This window comes from Mesoplodon mirus (assembly GCF_964341445.2).
Source record: "Mesoplodon mirus genome assembly, chromosome: 20".
Classification (NCBI taxonomy): domain Eukaryota; kingdom Metazoa; phylum Chordata; class Mammalia; order Artiodactyla; family Ziphiidae; genus Mesoplodon; species Mesoplodon mirus.
This window is the reverse complement of record NC_138996.1, coordinates 9,756,462-9,779,102: the sequence shown is the minus strand read 5'-3', so window position 1 is coordinate 9,779,102 and position 22,641 is coordinate 9,756,462.

Sequence of the window (22,641 nt, the reverse complement as noted above, 5' to 3'; positions counted from 1 at the left end):
CATGAAACACAACTCAACAATAAAAAGGAATGTACTACCCATGTAAGGAACAATCTCAAAAAATAGTGTGTGAAGCAAAAGAAGTTAGACATAAAAGGACACAATGTATGATTCCACTTATATGAAGTTCAAGAACAGGCAATGGGAGTTGTTGCCTAGGAAAGGGCAGGAGTGAACACTCAGGGGTGATCGGTTGTATATTTTTATTTGGGTGAGAGTTACACAATGTAAACATTTATCAAAACTCACTGAACTCTATACTTAATATCTAGGCATTTCACTGTATGCTTTGAAATATACTTCAATGATTTTGTTTTTCACCCGAGGAACCTGGAGAAAGGGAAAGTCAAAGGTGACTTGAATTCACCTGGACAGACAGGAAGAAGTTTTCCATGAATGAAAGAGGGAATCAGTGGACAGTGAGACGGTGCTCATTTTCCCCTCCTTTGAAGCTTCCCCTTTATACTTGGAAATATTTGGTTTTTATCTTCTGCCTCTTATCAGATCATAAGCTCCCTGAAATCTCCTTAATGCAAGATCTTGGGCAGCTGTCACTGGGTGTTGGCCTTGAGATCGGGTGATGATTTTTTTTCTCTTTTCTCTGGATCCCAAGATGGACAGGCTTAATAAGCAAGTGTAGGGAAGCCCTGCTGAACGATGACAGGTCAAAGTGTTACCTCTGCCGGAGAAGATGGCTTCATTTCTATGGGTCTCAAGGAAGTTCAATGCCTTCACCCAGAGGAAAGGTTAATTAGAAGATGTAGGCTCAGGCTTCCCTGGTGGCGCAGTGGTTGAGAGTCCACCTGCCGATGCAGGGGACACGGGTTTGTGCCCCGGTCCGGGAAGATCCCACGTGCCACGGAGCGGCTGGGCCTGTGAGCCATGGCCGCTGAGCCTGTGCGTCTGGAGCCTGTGCTCTGCAACGGGAGAGGCCACAACAATGAGAGGCCCGCGTACCGCAAAAAAAAAAAAAAAAAAAAAAAGAAAAAAAAAAGAAGATGTAGGCTCCATGAACAACCAGCTGCAGAGATCGTATGCGAGGGTTTCCCATGGCCTCAGCTCACATTATCTGTCCCCCAATGAAGAGTTCAGGTCAGTTCTCAAGGTACCAGCAAACTCCCTCATCAGAAATCCCTTCTCCTCTCAGCTCCTCTTCTGTTCTCCTCCATCACGTTCATCTACTTGCCCCTGTCCTCCTTGTCAACTTCATGAACATGTGAAATCAGCCCACACTCACTGTACACGATCCTTGCCAGTCACCCGCCCCGTGGGGTTAAAGGTGACCCTGCAGGACAGGACAGCTGCGTTTACGATCAATGGGCGTGTCATGTCCTGGCATCTTCCCATCATTTAGATGCATTTTACTTGCACTTAATTAAATTAGGAGGCAGAGAGGATGACTCCTGGGGTCCAAAGAAAGCCTCTGTAATTGCCCTTGACCACAGAATCAACACTACGTACATGCTGCTTCCTCCCCAGCAGGGCCAGGGCTGCCCCTGCCTGCCTGGCCACTCTTGACCTCAGAGACTTCAGAACGGTTGTGTTTTCCCAGGAAATTAGATTTATGCAAAATACCCAGTAAAGTCACATGCCCGCCTTCAAGGCCTCCCTGGTTCCCTCCTGCCTCAGAAGCTACAGGGAGGAGGGAACCAGGGGTGGTCGCCCTACCCTCATCAGGGGATGAAGAGGCTTAACCAGGGGCACAAACCCACAGAAAGAAAAGTGAATTGCCTTTCCCTCCTTTCCCCACAAACAGTATTTGTGTGGAAACGCAGATCGTCAGCATCCTAAAATCCCTGACAGTGGCAGGTGGAGGATCTAGCAACACACACATACATCTGCAGGATTCTGAGTTAATCGTCAGACAAGGCAGATTATAGGACCAGTTATCATCTTCAGAGGGCCTTGAACATAAGCAAAAAAACCCCTCTGATTAAGGGCAGAGCTCAAGGGACTTCCCTGGTGGCTCAGTGGTTGGGAATCCACCTGCCAGTACAGGGAACACAGGTTCGAGTCCTGGTCCAGGAGGATCCCACATGCTGCGGAACAACTAAGCCCAGGTGCCACAACTACTGAGCCTGTGCTCTAGAGCCCGCGAGCCACAACTACTGAGCCCGCATGCCACAACTACTGAAGCCCACATGCCTGGAGCCCATGCTCCACAACAAAGAGAAGCTACCGCAATGAGAAGGCGCGCACTGCAAGCCCCCGCTCGCCGCAACTAGAGAAAGCTTGCACGCAGCAACAAAGACCCATCACAGCCAAAAAAATAATAATAAATTTAAAACTAAATAAATAAATAAATGAAAATATCTTTAATAAAAGAAAAAATAGTTTAAAAAAAAAGAGCAGAGCTCAAGGTAAGAGGCAGTGACTCTGCTGCCTGTGTCCTATCAGGACTCAAAGCAAATACTGTAATCAAGACAGTACGGCAGTGGCACAAACACAGAAATACAGATCAACGGAACAGGATCGAAAGCCCAGAGATAAACCCACACACATATGGTCACCTTGTCTTTGATAAAGGAGGCAAGGATATACAATGGAGAAAAGACAGCCTCTTCAATAAGAGGTGCTGGGAAAACTGGACAGTTACAGGTAAAAGAATGAAATTAGAACACTCCCTAACACCATACACAAAAATAAACTCAAGATGGATTAATGACCTAAATGTAGGGTCAGACACTATCAAACTCTTAGAGGAAAACATAGGCAGAACACTCTATGACATAAATCACAACAAGATCCTTTTTGACCCACCTCCTAGAGAAATGGAAATAAAAACAAAAATAAACAAATGGAACCTAATGAAACTTAAAAGCTTTTGTACAGCAAAGGAAACCATAAACAAGAAGAAAAGACAGTCTTCAGAATGGGAGAAAATATTTGCAAATGAAGCAACTGACAAAGGATTAATCTCCAAAATGTACAAGCAGCTCATGTAGCTCAATATCAAAAATCAAACAACCCAATTCAAAAATGGGCAGAAGACCTAAATAGACATTTCTCCAAAGAAGGTATATGGATTGCCAACAAACACATGAAAGGATGCTCAACATCACTAATCATTAGAGAAATGCAAATCAAAACTACAATGAGGTATCAACTCACACCAGTCAGAATGGCCATGATCAAAAAATCTACAAACAATAAATGCTGGAGAGGGTGTGGAGAAAAGGGAGCCCTCTTGCACTGTTGGTGGGAATGTAAATTGATACAGTCACTATGGAGAACAGTATGGAGGTCCCGTAAAAAACTAAAAATAGAACTATCATACCACCCATCAATCCCACTCCTGGGCATATATCCTGAGAAAACCATAATTCAGAAAGAGTCATGTACCAAAATGTTCACTGCAGCTCTATTTACAATGGCCAGGACATGGAAGCAACCTAAGTGTCCATCAACAGATGAATGGATAAAGAAGATGTGGCACATATATACAATGGAATATTACTCAGCCATAAAAAGAAATGAAATTGAGTTATTTGTAGTGAGGTGGATGGACCTAGAGTCTGTCATACAGAGTGAAGTAAGTCAGAAAGCAAAAAACAAATACCGTATGCTAACACATATATATGGAGTCTAAAAAAAAAAAGGTTCTGAAGAACCTAGGGGCAGGATAGGAATAAAGACGGAGACGTAGAGAATGGACTTGAGGACATGGAGAGGGGGGAAGGGTAAGCTGGGACGAAGTGAGAGGTTGGCATGGACATATATACACTACCACATGTAAAATAGATAGCTAGTGGGAAGCAGCCGCATAGCACAGGGAGATCAGCTCGTGCTTTGTGACCACCTAGAGGGGTGGGATAGGGAGGGTGGGAGGGAGGGAGATGCAAGAGGGAAGAGATATGGGAACATATGTATATGTATAACTGATTCACTTTGTTATAAAGCAGAAACTAACACACCATTGTAAAGCAATTATACTCCAATAAAGATGTTTAAAAAAAAAGCAGATACTGTGTGTTCACACAAGGTGCTTCAATTACAGTCTTGGCGCTAGGGAATGTAAGTTAGCTTGCAGTGTAACCAAGCTTCTGTATATACTCATGAACAGCGAGTTAAGTCATGTTAAGTCACAAGCGTTAAGCAGAGTAAGAGGGTAGCAAGGACCCAGCATCTCACATTCCAGTGGAGTGACATCACACGAGATCTTCCTTCAATACCTCCCAGATCTACTTTACAGCCTCACTCCTCAGATGACTTGAAAATACAGAAAAAGATGTGGAGGTTAGTCTGAAGGAAGAGGTTAATGCTCTACTGAGAAGCAACACAATCTGTATGCAGTAAAGCAAAAAGAATAACGACTTTGTTATCATCTTCAGTGGGCCTTGAACATCACCAAATATGGACCAAGACTAATCCTAGCTCTGGGATATGGGCCTGGGGCAAGTCACAGATTGTTTCAGCTTCCGTGTCCACATCTGAAAATATGGATAATAATATTTGCGTGGGCACTGTTTGGTAATGACCCCTGCCACAGAAGTCTTTCACCTAGAGATCTTCCAATCCAAAAGAAACGGCTCCTTGGTGTGATTTTAGTACCAGCCTGAGGTGAGGCAAGGGGTCCGTCAAGGGAGGGGCAGCCGGGAGTCACCAGAGTTTCCAGCCCATGGAGAATTTTGGCAGAGAACACAGGCCACATACTACAGTGTCTCTCATGTGACTGGAAAAAGCTTCCAACTTTACCCCAAACCATCAAGAGATATTCATCAACTACCTGTGTGCCTGAAATCAGAGATGCAGAAGCCAGGCTCTGACCCCGCCCTCGTGGAGCTGACAGTCTAGAGATGGAGGGGTGATGGCAGCAAGATAACAAGACAATCTAACAGGGAAGTGGGCAGTGCTACGTGAGCCCTAAGGCGGCCGAGAAACCCACAGCTGGGAAACAGGAGAAGCTTCCTGGAGGAAATGGCTGGAGAAACCCCCCAAGAGGAAAAGGTCTCCCCTCCAGGAAGCCCTCCCTGACCACCACCCCCCAATCTAAATCAGGCCCTTCTCACACTCTTGTCAACCCTCTTCCTTCCCTTACTTGTCACGGTTGGCATTTACATATTCACATCATAACTGGCCTCCTCAAGTACAGGAAGTCCCCTACATACAAACCGTCAAGTTGCGAGCTTTCAAAGATGCGATCTTGCGTTCCGTTCCATCAACGTCAGGCGTGAGGGAAATGGCAGCTTGCCCTCCGTCTCCTATTGCTGACGATCCTTCAACTCTACCATCTCCCACCTGCTCTCCCTCCTCCAGTCAGTCACTCTTCTTGCCTGTCCACTCGATGCCAGCCCCTGTGTGCCAGCTGTTGTACTGGACTACTGGCTTTTCAAGGTACTGTGCTGTGAGTTTAAAAATGTTTCATTTTTTGTGTTTGTTCTTTTATGTATCATCTGTGTGAAAAGTATTATAAACCTATTACAGCGCAGCACTATATAGCCGATTGTGTTAGTTGGGTACCTAGGCTAACTTTGTTGGACTTTCAAACACATTGGACTTATGAATGCACCCTCGGAACAGAACTTGTTTGTACGTAGGGGGCTTACTGTAGTTTCAAACCCTCCAAGGGGAGAAACCAAGTCTTTCTTGTGTCCCAGCCCTCAGTCCAGGACCTGGCACAAGTCTAGGTGTTCTGTACGTATGTGTGGGTGAATCAGGGCAGAGATGACTGTTCTGGACGGGAAGACTAGGCCATGCAAAGGACTGAGGGTTGGAAACAGATGATGCATTTGAGGAAGAGGAGGCCATTCAGGTGACATAGAGATCATCTGTGGGCCAGGACACGAGCAAGAGATGAGTCTGGAAAAGGAAGCAGTGAAGAAACCAGACGGTTATGAAAGACTCTGGACTATATCACAAGGACAATGTGGACTTCAGAAGAACTGAAGTAGAGAAGTGAGGTTATCAGATCCGTATTACTCTCGCTATGGTGTCGGGAATGTTTGGGAAGGACGAAGCCTGGAAGTGGGAAATGGGTTAAGAGTCTGTGTATAAAACTCGGTGAGAGGTCATGGTGGGCTGCTCTAGCATTGGAGGAGAACTTGGAGGAGATGAAGGGACGAAAGAAGTCAGCAGGAAGCAGCATCTGCATATGTGGAGGGTCTTTGAAAGAAGTGGTTGAATGAAAGGAAGAGTCAAAAACTAGCCCTGGGGCTTCCCTGGCAGCTCAGTGGATAAGATTTCACACTCCCCATGCAGGGGGCCTGGGTTCGATCCGTGGTCAGGGAACTAAGATCTCACATGCATGCCGCAACTAAGGAGCCCAGGAGCTGCAACTAAGGAGCCTGCCGGCCTCAACTAAGACCTGGTGAAAACAAATAAATTAATTAATTAATTTAAGAAAAAAAAGAACTAGCCTGGCATTGGCTCAAATGGGGTGCCACTTACTGTGGCCAGAACAACCCTGGAGGAGGTGGGAGGTGAGGCTGGGATGGGGACGGAGGTGGTGGATTCAATTACAACCAGGTGAGTTTAAGTTCTTACTGAGCTTCCAAGAGGAAATACCTAGGAGGTAACTGGATACATCAGAGTAAAGCGCCCCAGACCAAGAACTAGACTGGAGATACAGATCCAAGACAAATCCATCTAGTGACAGTCACTGAAGCAAGAGACTAGATGAAATTGCACACCCCCCCAAATTCATCAGAATAGTATCTTTTTACGAGATACCGATGATGGAAGACATTGTGAAAATCATTAATTTATGTAAGAAACCAAAGTAAACCTTTCTATCACCAATACTCACAATCTGGTATTCATTTAAGATTACACACACACACACCTGCATTTTTATTACAGCATTTACCTATACAAAGTAACTGTCACACGTTATTACTTGCTCAACAATTAGATCAAAAAGTTCAGAAAATGGGAATATATATATATTTTAACATCTTTACTGGAGTATAATTGCTTTACAATGGTGTGTTAGTTTCTGCTGTATAACAAAGTGAATCAACTATATGCATACGTATATCCTCATATTCCCTCCCTCTTGTGTCTCACTCCCAGCCTCCTTATCCCATCCCTCTAGGTGCTGGCAAAGCAACGTGCTGATCTCCCTGTGCTATGCAGCTGCTTCCCACTAGCTATCTATTTTACATTGGGTAGTGTATATATGTCCATGCCACTCACTCACTTCGTCCCAGCTTACCCTTCCCCCTCCCTGTGTCCTCAAGTCCATTCTCTACATCTGCATCTTTATTCCTGTCCTGCCCCTAGGTTCTTCCGAACCTTTTTTTTTTTTTAGATTCCATATGTATGTGTTACCATATGGTATTTGGTTTTCTTTCTGACTTACTTCACTCTGTATGACAGACTCTAGGTCCATCCACCTCACTACAAATAACTCAATTTCATTTCTTTTTATGGCTGAGTAATAGTCCATTGTATATATGTGCCACATCTTCTTTATCCATTCATCTGTCGATGGACACTTAGGTTGTTTCCATGTCCTGGCTATTGTAAATAGAGCTGCAATGAACATTGTGGTACATGACGCTTTTTGAATTATGGTTTTCTCAGGATATATGCCCAGGAGTGGGATTGCTGGGTGGTATGGTAGTTCTGTTTTTAGTTTTTAAGGAACCTCCGTACTGTTCTCCATAGTGGCTCTATCAATTTACATTCCCACCAACAGTGCAAGAGGGTTCCCTTTTCTCCACACCCTCTCCAGCATTTATTGTTTGTAGATTTTTCCATGATGGCCATTCTGACTGGTGTGAGGTGATACCTTGTTGTGGTTTTGATTTGCATTTCTCTAATGATTAGTGATGTTGAGCATCCATTCATGTGTTTGTTGGCAATCTGTATATCTTCTTTGGAGAAATGTCTATTTAGGTCTTCTGCCCATTTTTGGATGGGGTTTTTTGTTTTTTTGATATTGAGCTACATGAGCTGCTCATATATTTTGGAGATTAATCCTTTGTCAGTTGCTTTGTTTGCAAATATTTTCTCCCATTCTGAAGATTGTCTTTTCGTCTTGTTTATGGTTTCCTTTGTTGTGCAAAAGCTTTTAAGTTTCATTAGGTACTATTTGTTTATTTTTGTTTTTATTTCCATTTCTCTTAGAGGTGGGTCAAGAAGGATCTTGTTGTGATTTATGTCATAGTGTGTTCTGCCTATGTTTTCCTCTAAGAGTTTTATAGTGTCTGGCCTTACATTTAGGTCTTTAATGCATTTTGAGTTTACTTTTGTGTATGGTGTTAGGGAGTGTTCTAATTTCATTCTTTTAAATGTAGCTGTTGAGTTTTCACAGCACCACTTATTGAAGAGGCTGTCTTTTCTCCATTGTATATTCTTGCCTCCTTTATCAAAGATAAGGTGACCATATGTGTGTGGGTTTATCTCTGAGCTTTCTATCCTGTTCCATTGATCTATATTTCTGTTTTTGTGCCAGTACCATACTGTCTTGATTACTGTAGCTTTGTAGTATAGTCTGAAGTCAGGGAGCCTGATTCCTCCAGCTCCATTTTTCGTTCTGAAGGTTGCTTTGGCTATTCGGGGTCTTTTGTGTTCCCATACAAATTGTGAAATTTTTTGTTCTAGTTCTGTGAAGAATGCCATTGGTAGTTTGACAGGGATTGCATTGAATCTGTAGATGGCTATGGGTAGTAGTGACATTTTCACAATGTTGATTTTTCCAATCCAAGAACATGGTATATCTCTCCATCTGTTTGTATCATCTTTAATTTCTTTCATCAGTGTCTTATAGTTTTCTGCACACAGGACTTTTTTTCTCCTTAGGTAGGATTATTCCTAGGTATTTTATGCTTTTTGTTGCAATGGTAAATGGGAGTGTTTCCTTAATTTCTTTTTCAGATTTTTCATCATTAGTGTAGAGGAATACAAGAGATTTCTGTGCATTAATTTTGTATCCTGCTACCTTACCAAATTCATTGATTATCTCTAGTGGTTTTCTGGTAGCATCTTTAGGCTTCTCTATGTATAGTATCATGTCATCTGCAAACAGTGACAGTTTTACTTCTTCCTTTCCAATTTGCATTCCTTTTATTTCTTTTTCTTCTCTGATTGCCATGGCTACAACTTCCAAAACTATTTTGAATAATAGTGGTGAGAGTGGGCACCCTTGACTTTTTCCTGATCTTAGAGGAAATGGTTTCAGTTTTTCACCATTGAGAATGATGTTGGCTGTGGGTTTGTCATATATGGCCTTTATTATGTTGAGGTAGTTTCCCTCTATGCCCACTTTCTAGAGTTTTTCTCATGAATCAGTGTTGAATTTTGTCAAAAGCTTTTTCTGCATCTATTGAGATTATCATATGATTTTTATTCTTCAGTTTTTTAATATAGTGTATCACATTGATTGATTTGCATATATTGAAGAATCCTTGCATTCCTGGGATAAACCCCACTGGATCATGGTGTATGATCCTTTTAATGTGCTGTTGGATTCTGTTTGCTAATATTTTGTTGAGAATTTTTGCATCTATGTTCATCAGAGATATTGGCCTGTTGTTTTCTTTTTTTGTGAATCTTTGTGTGGTTTTGTTATCAGTGTGATGGCTGCTTTGTAGAATGAGTTTGGGAGTGCTCCTTCCTCTGATATATTTTGGAAGACTTTGAGAATGATAGGTGTTAGCTCTTCTCTAAATGTTTTATAGAATTCACCTGTGAAGCCATCTGTTCCTGGGCTTTTGTTTGTTGAAAGATTTTTAATCACAGTTTCAACTTTATTACTTGTGATTGGTCTGTTCATATTTTCTATTTCTTCCTGGTTCAGTCTTGGCAGGTTGTGCTTTTCTAAGAATTTGTCCATTTCTTCCAGGTTGTCCATTTTATTGGCATAGAGTTGCTTGTAGTAATCTCTCATGATCTTTTGTATTTCTGCAGTGTCAGTTATTACTTCTCCTTTTTCATTTCTAATTCTGTTGGCTTGAGTCTTCTCCCTTTTTTTCTGGATGAGTCTGGCTAATGGTTTATCAGTTTTGTTTATCTTCTCAAAGAACCAGCTTTTAGTTTTATCAGTCTTTGCTATTGCTTCCTTCATTTCTTTTTCATTTATTTCTGATCTGATCTTTATGATTTCTTTCCTTCTGCTAACTTAGGGGGTTTTTTGTTCTTCTTTCTCTAACTGCTTTAGGTGTAAGATTAGGTTGTTTGCTTGAGATTTTTCTTGTTCCTTGAGGTAGGACTGTATTGCTATAAACTTCCCTCTTAGAACTGCTTTTGCTGCATCCCATAGGTTTTGGATCGTCGTGTTTTCATTGTCATTTGTTTCTAGGAATTTTTTATTTCCTCTTTGTTTTCTTCAGTGATCTCTTGGCTATTTAGTATTGTTTAGCCTCCATGTGTTTGTATTTTTTACAGTTTTTTTCCTATAATTGGTATCTAGTCTCATAGTGTTGTGGTCCAAAAGATACCTGATATGATTTCAATTTTCTTAAATTACCAAGGTTTGATTTGTGACCCAAGACATGGTCTATCCTGGAGAATGTTCCATAAGCACTTGAGAAGAAAGTGTATTATGTTGTTTTTGGATGGAATGCCCTATAAATATCAATTAAGTCCATCTTGTTTAATGTATCATTTAAAGCTTGTGTTTCCTTATTTATTTTCATTTTGGATGATCTGTCTATTGGTGAAAGTGGGGCATTAAAGTCCCCTACTATGACTGTGTTACTGTCAATTTCCCCTTTTATGGCTGTTAGCATTTGCCTTATGTATTGAGGTGCTCCTATGTTGGGTGCATAAGTATTTACAATTGTTTTATCTTCTTCTTGGATCGATCCCTTGATCATTATGTAGTGTCCTTCTTTGTCTCTTGTAATAGTCTTTATTGTAAAGTCTATTTTATCTGATATGAGAATTGCTACTCCAGCTTTCTTTTGATTTCTATTTGCATGGAACATCTTTTTCCATCCCCTCACTTTCTGTCTGTATGTGTCCCTAGGTCTGAAGTGGGTCCCTTGTAGACAGCATATGTACGGGTCTTGTTTTTGTATCCATTCAGCCAGTCTATGTGTTTTGGTTGGAGCATTTATTCCATTTACATGTAAGGTAATTATCAATATGTATGTTCCTATTACCATTTTCTTAATTGTTTTGAGTTTGTTTCTTGTAGGTCTTTTCCTTCTCTTGTGTTTCCTGCCTAGAGAAGTTCCTTTAGCATTTGTTGTAAAGCTGGTTTGGTGATGCTGAATTCTCTTAACTTCTGCTTATCTGTAAAGGTTTTAATTTATCTGTTGAATCTGAATGAGATCCTTGCTGGCTAGAGTAACCTTGGTTGTAGGTTTTTCCCTTTCATCACTTTAAATATGTCCTGCCACTCCCTTCTGGCTTGCAGAGTTTCTGCTGAAAATCAGCTGTTTACCTTATGGGGTGATTCCCTTGTATGTTATTTGTTGCTTTTCCCTTGCTGCTTTTAATATTTTTTCTTTGTATTTAATTTTTGATAGTTTGATTAATATGTGTCTTGGCATGTTTCTCTTTGGATTTACCCTGCCTGGTACTCTCTGTGCTTCCTGAACTTGATTGACTATTTCCTTTCCCATGTTAGGGAAGTTTTCGACTATAATCTATTCAAATATTTTCTTAGACCCTTTCTATTTCTCTTCTTCTTCTGGGACACCTATAATTCGAATGTTGATGTGTTTAATGTTGTCCCGGAGGTCTCTGAGACTGTCCTCAATTCTTTTCATTCTTTTTTCTTTATTCCGCTCCCTGGCAGTTATTTCCACCATTGTATCTTCTGGCTCACTTATCCATTCTTCTGCCTCAGTTATTCTGCTATTGATTCCTTCTGGAGTATTCTTAATTTCAGTAATTGTGTTGTTCATCACTGTTTGTTTGCTGTTTAGTTCTTCTAGATCCTTGTTAAATGCTCCTTGTATTTTTACCATTCTGTTTCTGAGATTTTGGATCACCTTTACTATCATTACCCTGAATCCTTTTTCAGGTAGGTTGCCTATTTCATCTTCATTTATTTGGTCTTATAGGTTTTTACCTTGCTCTTTTGTCTGTAACATACTTTTTTTGTCATTTCTTTTATTTTTGATGCATGTTGCTGTATTCCTGTCTTACTGGTTGTTTGGCCTGAGATGTTCAGAACTGGAGTTTGCAGGCAGTTGGATAGAGCCAGGTCTGGTGCTGAGATGAGGACCTCTGGGAGGCCTCATTCTGATTAATATTCCCTGGGGTCTGAGGTTCCCTGTTAGTCCAGAGGTTTGGACTTGGAGCTCAGGCCTGACCTCCGGCCTGGGAAGCAAGATCTTGCAAGCCGATTGCTGGGGGTTCCTCCCGTCCCCTTAGGTGTCTGTGGTCCCCTGCCGGTGCCTGGTAGGTGCCCTAGTTGTGAGGAGACGCGAATTCCATGTCCTCCTAGTACGCCATCTTGACTCTGCCCCCCCGGGATTATATTTTTATCCATATTTTATTTGTATCTCTCGTGCCTGGCACAATTCCAACATACAGAAGGTTTGTGCATGGCATGGGACTGCGTGCCTTGATGATGACCTTCTGAATTCCTTTGTCAGCAAGTGGATGCATCTGACTTTTGCTTGGATGGAATAAACCAGAGTTGTGTTGTCCCAGGCTGAGGAAGTCTGGCCCGCTTCACCCTGAATGGAAAGGCACTTGTCTATCTGCCAGTGTCTGGAAAATCTGCAGAATATGGCCTCTGCTGATATTCATTTTCCTTTTGGGAATTTCTCCTTCTCCCTTTACTACACTGGCTCTATGCCCACAGATCAAACACAGCGCTAAAATCTTACAGACCTGAAAGTGTTTGCATTTCAAAAGAAGTTGGAGAAACATTGAGAGACGTAAATCTCTAATGGTGGGGTAGCAGTGAGGTGGCCCTTGGATATGCCATCTACGTGGGAAAGGGCAATTCTAACGACCAAGATGGTGGCTGAGGCACCTTGACAGGAAGGGCAAAAGAGAACAAGTGTCACACTTACCCTGTGTGGCCTGGGTACTTGTCACAGTCCCTGGCAGCCATGAACTGGTGACGACGTCATGACACTAGGTGACACAACTGGTGCAACGTCTCAATTCTAAATGTCTCATCTCTCTGGCTACAGTGGGTTGTGACCTGCCCAGGTGACTGGTATTCCTATGCACTGCGATGGTGTAAGTCGGATTTGAGCAAATACAGAGACAGCCCCCAACATGTTAGGAGATGACTGTAAAAAGTCTACCAAATTATAATTCTCAAAAACTGAAATATATGTCACAACATATCAAAAATTAAAAATGCACTGAAGCTGAGTTGGATCATCTGAAATTCCAGTATTTATGAAGAGCTGACTTCCTAAAAATATAAAATCCTGAGCACTTTCACTGAAACACGTATTGAAATTCTTCCTCTATTTAGTAAGTCGGTTCTTTAAATAAAAGAGTGACATTCACACAGCACAGAAATTTACTGAATGAATTCAGAACAGTGTCAGGCAAAAATGTGAAATTAAATCTTATGGGCAAATTCTGATGCAAGGTTCCCCTAAAAATGTCGGTTTTGTGTGTGGATATCTTTTGGCAAAGGAGAGGGCTGAAAGAATCAACCTTTTGCTGAATTCACAAGTTCTCCATACCTCGTAGAAAGAGCAACAAATGCCACGTTCTCCTATTTCTGAGCTTCACACAATGTTTTGTATGACAACGTCCAAAACAAAAAGGAAGTCGTGAATGCAGAATCAGACATGCCAATACACTCCAAGACTGACATCCCTCAGAAAATGTCTCCTTCAAATAAAATCTCCCATACGATCCCACCTGCACTGCTGTCTGGGGTGTGAGGGGAGCTGGGCACGTCTGGAGCAGACAGGATGGGGACCTAGTGCAGAGGGGCTGTCCAGGCAGGGCATGAACTTGGCCCCCAGGGCAACCCTGCCAGGGACATCAGGCCTCTCTCCTTCCAGATCCACAAAGGATGCGCAGTGACCACTGACACTGACCCAGCATCTTTTCCAGGCTGAACCCCCGCTGGGTGATTTAAATACAGGGCTCATCTCTCCCCAGCAACAGTCCTAGAAGAGATGACATCATTCTTACTGTACCGGGACTCAGAAGGAAACTGCAACTTAGAAAGTTAGTCACCTAAAGCCACACAGCCTCACAGCCTCAGTTTATGAAGTGGAGGCTCAATCCCAGACTTTGTGACTCCATCTTATCCTGTTTCACTGCACCCGGTAGAACGTGATAAAGTCTGAGCCCGAAAAGAGGCTCTCCCTTTTCCAACCCGTTGGCTGAACAGCAGCAATCTGACTTTCCCAACAAAATTTTTGTATTTTAGAATGCCAAACCAACTAACTCATGAGTTTCTCAAAAGCAAAGAAAGCCAGGAAGCAGGTGAATGGGTATAAAAAAGCGTCAGACTCAGGGGCCACCTCAGATAGCCACGCTCAGAGACAGTGTTTCCGAATGTCTGTCTCGCGGGTGAAAGCAGAGTTCAACAATTCTAGTTCACAGCATCCCCAGAACTCTGCATTCTCAGAATATAGTGCCTCCGTCCCTGACCTTCCCAGGTTCCCAGAAAGAAGGGTTTTCCCCACGGTTCTGCCTCTGGAATTCGAATCCATCACCACAGGGGCCATGCCATCTACTGCTTCACTTCTTTTCTTTTTTCTTGTCTTCGCTGTCTGCTGCTAAGGGTCGGTGGGGACCAGAGGACCCAGAGCTGTGCGCAATGAGGGTTCTGCCTACAGCGCTCATGTCCTGGGTCTGGAAAACCTCAAGTGCCCCATTGTAAGCAGATCCATTTCCACTAATAGCTGGTGGATATGCATTCAGAGCCTACGGCACCCCAGGCACATTTCCAACAAACGATGTGGCACACACAGGAATTCATCCGAATCCAGCAAAAATCACTTAGCTTAATAACGCTGCCCTGATTTAATTTTAGCTTTTCATAAAGCATGAGAGATGAGCGGGGGATGCTTGGTTTTTTTTATGGATTACTGATGAGACGCGGCTCACATCTGGCGGTTTCATCTTTTTTTTTTTTTTTTTTTACAACTTCCAAAAAGAAGGGGGTTGGGAAGGGAAGTGGGTGGATAATTAAAGGGAGGGCAGCACCTGCAAAATGTACAAGCGAAATGCCGTGGCGTGAGGGCTGGCTCTGTCTGGTATGTAGGTAGCTGGCGAGAGCCCAAGGAGCCAGAGATACTGGTCTCAGTGGAGGGCTTCACTGCTGGGGCTGTAAGCGTCCAACAGGAAGGGCACCACACACATGCGCACATACTCTCATGCGCACGCGTCCACATGTACACATTTATACACACGCATAGGGCATGCTGATGAAGAAACAGTATTATCCCCCTGGTCTGCCTTTAGGCGGCGCCCTCAGGGCACAGTCAACCCAAAGGCTACCCACAGAGTGACTTTGGTTTTCAGGCACGAGGTTAGACAAGATGTTCTGACAAAGTCGTCCTGAATGCTTGCTTCTCTTTCTCTGGCTCTAACTGCAAAATGTATCCAGCCCTCCACCATCTCCACACTCTGCTGTCCAAGACACCCTCGCCTCTCATCTACATTATTACCTGGTCTCCTCGCTGGTCCCTCTATGCCGTCGCCTGCCCCCTGTTCTGTTCTCAAAGGAGCAACCAGAGCGAACCTGATCAAAAGAAGTCAGATCTTATGATTCCATTGCTCAGGCCTCCCCAACGGCTTCTCAGTTCTCTCAGAGTAAAAGCCCAAGTCCCTACAGTGGCTATAGAGCCCTGCGTGATCTGCCAGATGCCAGCCTCCTCCCTCTGTGCCTCTGTCCGAATCCCCAGTTGCTCTGCCCTTGCTCCAGTTCCAGCCACATGGCCTCTTTACTGCTTCTCAAACCCACCGGGCACACTGCGCCCCAGGGCCTTTGCACTTGCTGTTTCCTCTACCTGCAAGGCTCTTCCTCAGACACCCCCGTAGCTCCCTCTTCACTTCCTTTGAGTCTCTGTCTAAATGTCACCTAACCCTCAGATGTAGGATTCCAACCCTCCCTGTCTTCCAGCATCCCCAATCCATCTTACCTGGTTTTTTATTTTTCCACCCCACACTCACCATCTTAAAAAATACTGTGGAATCTGCCTACTTATTTGTCTTGTTTGTCTCCACCCAGCAGACTGTCAGTTCCATGAGAAAAGGGATTACTGTCCTCAGCTGTACCCCAGAGGCTAGCACCATGTCTGGCACAAATAAATTATTAATATATTTGCATAATGTATATAACAATCATTTTAATATCATTGTTGAATGAAGAATGAACAAATGATTTGCTCTGATTTGCAGGTATATTCATATACAAAAATATAATCCCGTTAAGTTGGCATTTCTAAATCTCCTGTATTCAAAATAATAAAATTAGACAACATCCAGAGGGCCATGGGCTATCAGGAGACCAGGGGGCCAGAAGACCAGGAGCTACAACAGCTTGGGGATGTCTATGAGGAGAACAGGTCGTCCTCCTGGCCTTTCTGCCTGTAGCTTCTAGCAGCTCCAGGACTCTGCCTGGAGGAGCAGCTCAGCTCTGCTACAGAACCATGGCGAGAGAATGAAACCAGTTCACCTTCTGGCCGCACTGCCTAAGGGTTACACCCCAGTTTTCTCAGGACACCACACCTGTACGTGGGCACCATGAGGGCTCAGTAGGGGTCAAGACAAGAAGCAGGAGAGAAAGTGTTTGGGTTAGATCATCAAGGCAGAACAGAGTCCAAGGGCATCTGATTGGACCTGCCCCTCCTCCTAGCTTCAAGCAAGGATCACCACCAACACCCCCCCCCCCGCCCCTAAAGCTGACAGGTGAGCTCTAAGGCTTCACGCTGACCTTGAGAAGGGGAACAGATGGAAGGTCTGTCCATCCCTCTCCATGGCCATCAAAAGCAGTCATATGAGTCAGCCTTCTCGGCTCCAGGCTCTGCTATCTGATCTCTTCTGCTCTCCACCCCAGATTCACGACCAAACGCCCTCACTCACATGCAGCTGCCCAATTAAAAAGTCTGCAGTTTTAGCCGTTACCCCAAACCGAAGCTCCCCCTCCTGCCCTCACAGCCCTACGAGATGGGCTTTGCCCCACCCATCCAGCCCATTTGCCAATGCTCCGCCCGACCCCCAGCCAAACCCTCTGGATGGGACGCCATTCTTCATGCTGACCCATCTCATACACGTCCCACCTCTGTTCACTTATGTTTGTGTTATTCCTTTTCACTGGAAGGCCCTCCCTTTAGACCCACAAATATCACTGAAGCTTCTAGAAGGTCCGACTCAACCTTCACTTTCACCAAGAAAGTCAACTTCTCTTTTGAAACTTTAAACACCGTCAGTCCACATAATGCGAATCTCTTATATAATATGTTACTGAGCACAGACAAGCCTCCCAATAAATTTTGACCAGTTAGCCAGTGTCTACTGCCTTGGTACTGGTATCGAGGGGGTTATTTTTTGCCCGTGGGGAAGGAGCGTACTATGGGACTTGATCTTAAACCTCCAGCCTGACTTTGGCTGAACTACTTAACTTCTTTTAGTCTTGACTTCACTCTCTACAAAAGACCAGAAACCTCTTCCTCCCAGGGATAACAGAAAGACAAAATGAGATCATCCCCAAATTCTATTAGAGCAGGAACTTGGCTTTATTCACCTCAGTGCCCAGGATGGTAACTGCCACACTGTTCTCAGTAATAAAAAATGTGAGTGAATAATGTGCATACAATTCCTCATATAATCTGGTGTGTGGTAGATGATTAAAAAAAAAAAAGAGTATTGTCAACAGTCTTATTCTTTTTTTTTTTTTTTTTTTTTTTTGCAGTACACGGGCCTCTCACCACTGTGGCCTCTCCCATCACGATGCACAGGCTCCAGACACGCAGGCTCAGCGGCCATGGCTCACGGGCCCAGCCGCTCCGCGGCATGTGGGATCCTCACGGACCGGGGCACGAACCCGTGTCCCCTGCATCGGCAGGCGGACCCCCAACCACTGCGCCACCAGGGAAGCCCAACAGTCTTATTCTTAAGCAAACTGAAGAGTGATACAGGACAACTCACTAAAGAAGTCCACACACCGACGGCCACCAGCACGACCTCTCCCCACCTTCTCTCCTGCGGGAGACAGCCCAGCCCCTCAGCTCTTTCTCACTGATCTCCTTCCCTAACCTTTCCATCACCTTCCTTGAAGATCTTTCCAACTTCCCCACAAGATAAAAATTAAGAAGTCTGGTTAATTCTGGAAGGGAAGATTATCCTTCCCTAGAAGTTAATTACTTATTTCATCCATGTCTTTCTTTTGCTGCTAAAGGCCTCTGTATTCATCTGTATATGTCAGACGTCCCCTTCCCAGATTGAGGATGGACTCTTAGACCTACAGAATGTTTCTGACACATGTTTGTCCCTCCAACACCATGCACATAATAGATGCTGAAAAAAAATAATTGTTGAGTAGCTGAATGAATGCACTGATGGACTAAACCCGATTTTATTATTGCAGACCTTAAAAAGTAATGGCAGAAATGGGTCTAGATTGTGGTCTTGCAAATCAAGTGGAGACTTCTTTCCAGGCTAAGGAAGAGGATTCTGGAACAAACTGGGCTTAAGACACGCTCTTTCCGAAAAGGGGACTCCTGTCTGCTGGGCCATCTGACCTTTTCACAATTATCGGACACATGTACCACTCTTAGCTCCCTTCGCGAGCTCCCCTATTTGTAAAGCAAGCCCATGACCTTCCAAGGAGGTTGGTGGATGCACGAGACAGCTCATCTTGAAAGCTTCTCTACCCCCAGGGAATGTGAACACTTCCAAGGAAGCGCATTATTACTCCACTGTCAGGTGAAGACAGAGCTCACGTCTTACTGCCCCACAGAAACACGTGGCGAGAATTTCTATTTTACAAAAGTTGCTGCACCATTTGCTGAAGGATGTTACAGGGCAGGTGTCCAGGATGACGAAGAGAAGGGATGTCTTGAAGCACCTGCTCTGCCCTCTGCTACGAGAGTACAAACACAATTAGAGGTAACTGGGAACACTGGAGAAAATCACCATTATTTCTCCACCTTTGTATCCAGAAATAGCAAAAGCATTATGTTGCAAGGGACAGGGAATTCCCAGAAGCTGCACGGGGCTGCAGAGGTCACGGAGGGGTGAAAGTAAAGGGTGGTAGACAAACGACATGAAAAAGAGGTTCCTTAACAAAAAAGCAGCAGACTCACAGATCTAGAGAACAGAGTAGTGGTAACCAGTGGGGAGACAGAGGGAAGGGGGGAAGGCAAGGTACAGGTAAGGGATTAACAGGTACAAACTACTATGTATAAAATAAGTTACAAGAAACAGCAAAGATGGTGCTGTATAGTACAGTGAACTATTCGGTATTCTGTGACAAACCATACTAGAAAAGAATATGAAAAAGAATATATATATGTATATATGTATAACTGAGTCACTTTGTTATACAGAAGAAATTAACACAACATTGTAAATCAACTATATATAGTTCAAAAAAATTTAAAAATAAAATAAGCTACAAGGATATACTGTACAATGTGGGGAATATAACCCATATTTTATAATAACTATAAATGGAATATGACCTTTAAAATTGTGAATCTCTATAGTGTACAGCTGTAACTTATACAATACTGTACATCAACTGTACCTCAACAAATAAATGAACATCCCCAACTGTGAGCTCGGTCTCCCAGGATGAATGGGGCCCTCCAGCCAGCCCAGGACAAGGCTGAGTGTGGACTGACCCATCTCCTACAGCCCTTCTCTTCCTTGGCCATGGAAGCCTGCCCTTCCACTGGGGGCCCAGTTCCCTCGTGCCCTTTCCTCCTCTATCGAGGAGGTGCTCTCAGGAAAGGATGTGGTAAACTGCCCTCTTGATGAGTCTACACTGATAGAAGGTCTCACAAATTACACTCCTAAATGTATGTGTTTTCAGCTCGGATTAAAACCCAACTGGAAAGACATTCATCTCAATGTTGGGCTTTCAGGGAAAAAAAAAAAAATGTGGCATGATTTCCAAGCAAAATGGGATTTTGAAATCAGGGCCAACTTGGGCCAATTTGGGCAAATCTGATCACTACAGTAGTCAGCCCAAGGGTGGGGGGGATTTCTACTTGAAAGTGGAGGGCAACTTCCAAGGCATCTGGAGTCCTCTGGAACCCCCTGTAACTGAGCTGATGCTTCTTCAGCCTCTGCACTCCCATCACCGCCGCTGTGCTCACACATGGACTATGGACGTGCTTACACGTGAAGACACACACGTGCACACAGAGTCTGCAGGGGCAAGAAAGGCACCACACAGTGAGTAACTCCGCAGGTGGGCCCCCCGGAGCACCCCGAGAGCTCCCCAGTTCGCAGAGAGGCTCAGGGAGTTCTCTCCAGGTGCCTGTGGAAACATCTTTCCTTCAGCGGCAGACGTGTTGTAGGATGTGGCTGTTGCTAGGTAACAGTGATCCCCTCCTCTCTTCCCCCCAAGCCCTCCCTCTCCGGACAAGGAAGCCCATGTACTACCTGGTTAAGTGCTCCCAGGGTGTCCTCAAAGCCCCCTCCTGGTAAGGCAGACTCTGGCCCACTCTTAGAATGCAAGATTTCTGTGCTTAAAATGAGAAGACTGAGGCTAGAGAACTAGACTTGAATTTGAGGAGAGGGGCACTGCTGGCTGGGGACTTGGGGGGAGAAAAAAAGGGGATTTTGTTTGTTTTGAGTTTTTGTGGACTGTTTTAGAATTTAAGGGGGCATTTGCTATTCCACGCGGCCCTCAGAGCCCAAGCCGCCAGAGCTATCAGCAGGGCCTGGCCAGCTGATCTCTCCATGGGCCAGCACAGCAGAAACCATGACCTCCAGGATTTTAAATAATCAGGGGCTGTCAGTACCAATAAGCCTCAGTCCCTGAAGCCCTGAGAGGTTAAAAGAAAATCCTCCATGCAAGGTGACAAAGAGATTTAGATGAAGACTCCTTCGGGATAACAAAGAGGGCAGCTGCGGCTTGCAGGGATGCACTGCCTTTGGCCCATCAGAGAAGCCTCCCTGGCATCACCTGACGGGCAAGCCAGGCCCCAGCCAGCCCCGCCTGGATGCACCCACACATGTGTGCAGAAAAGATAATGTTAATGTCGCTCCTTATTTGTTTTTCCGTCAACCAAAATGCCCACTTATCAGTATTTAATGGCTCTCAGAAATAAAGCTATTTTAGAACATGATCCAAGATGCAAATGAGTCACTGAAAGCTGTTGCTGTGACCTTTCCCTGTCACTGGGTGGATCTTTCCAAATCCACAGCGGCTTCCTGACGGCCTGGCTCAGGGCGGGGTCCCCGATGGATCAGAGGAACGTGGACCTTTGCTGTCGGGGGCAAAGACCCCTAAACGTCCACACACCCTTGAAGAGCCAAGTCCTTCATTTTAACAGAGAAGTCCCAGTGTCCACCCTAGACAGAATGCTTTCTCCTCAAAAAGTTGTTTCCTCAGCTGCCTGACCTCTGATGAGAAAGCCAGGCCGTCCAGTGACACAGCGAGGCCCCCCACGGAGAGCCCTCTGCCTTTGAGAGATGCAGACACCCAGAATCTGGTCAAATACGGGCACCCCTGCAAAGAAGTCCCAGAAAGCCTGAAAATAATTCACCTTCACTGGGTGTCAGGAAATAGGACCTTTCGGAGACCATGCGTCCTCCTCACTGTTTTCCACTTTTGCTGTTTTTGACGATGTCAATTCCACTTGACAGCCTGAGGTTTCACCCCTGGGGCCCAAGGAGGGTCACGGTAGTCAGTATGAATCAGGTAAGCCAGGCACATGAAGTGGGCACTGTACACTCACCACGAACCATGGCTCCTGCCCTCAGACTGGGCAAAGGTGAGACGGCTAGGAACTGAACTGCATTTTCTCACATGGAAGCTTCTTTCCCACAGACACAGACGTTAACATGCCCCTTCTCTCTAACTTCCACCTTAGACACCACCCCAGAGGGAACCCTCGGACCCACTGGCAGTGTTTCCAAAGTTCCCTAGAACTGAGAGTCCTTAAAACTAGGAGTCACCCTGGCCTCTTCCCTCCCCTCAGCCCCCCAAAGACCCCTCTCTCTTCTTCAGTCTCTCAGTCCATGGAATGGGATGATCTTCACTACCCTGGAGGCAGTCACCGTGCCATGATTAAGGGCTGGATGGTCAGATCCCTGTCCGTGTGAGATGCTGGGCAACTTATTCCAATCCGGGGATAGCCACTGCACATCCTTACCCACACAACTCAACGCTCTCATCTCTAGAAAACTCCTCCAGGCCCAGCTGCGCAACGGACCTCTATCTCTTCCAAGCCCCATCTCAACCTCTGGCTGCGTTCACGTCTGCCTCTTCTAGTTGACCGGGTATTAAAGACAGGCGCTGTGTGTCAGGTATCTTTTTTGCCTGGCCTGGTGGCTGGCACTGAGTAGATGTCCTTTAAGCACCTGTGGAGTCAAGAGTCCCCTCTTGCGATGACACAGACATAAGCAGCTTCCATGCCAACCCATTCCCAACACCAGGACAACCCCGCTGGGAATATTTTAACTAAGCACCCTCTGTGTCAGCCTGGGTACCCTTTCAACCAGATCTTTCTACCAACAAAGCAGGATCCTGATCAGAAACTCCAAAGCCTGGGGTCATACAGAAAGCCCTCCCTGCCTCCCCATCCACACTCTAGTTTCCAGAATCCAAAGGAACATTTAATTTTTCGTAGT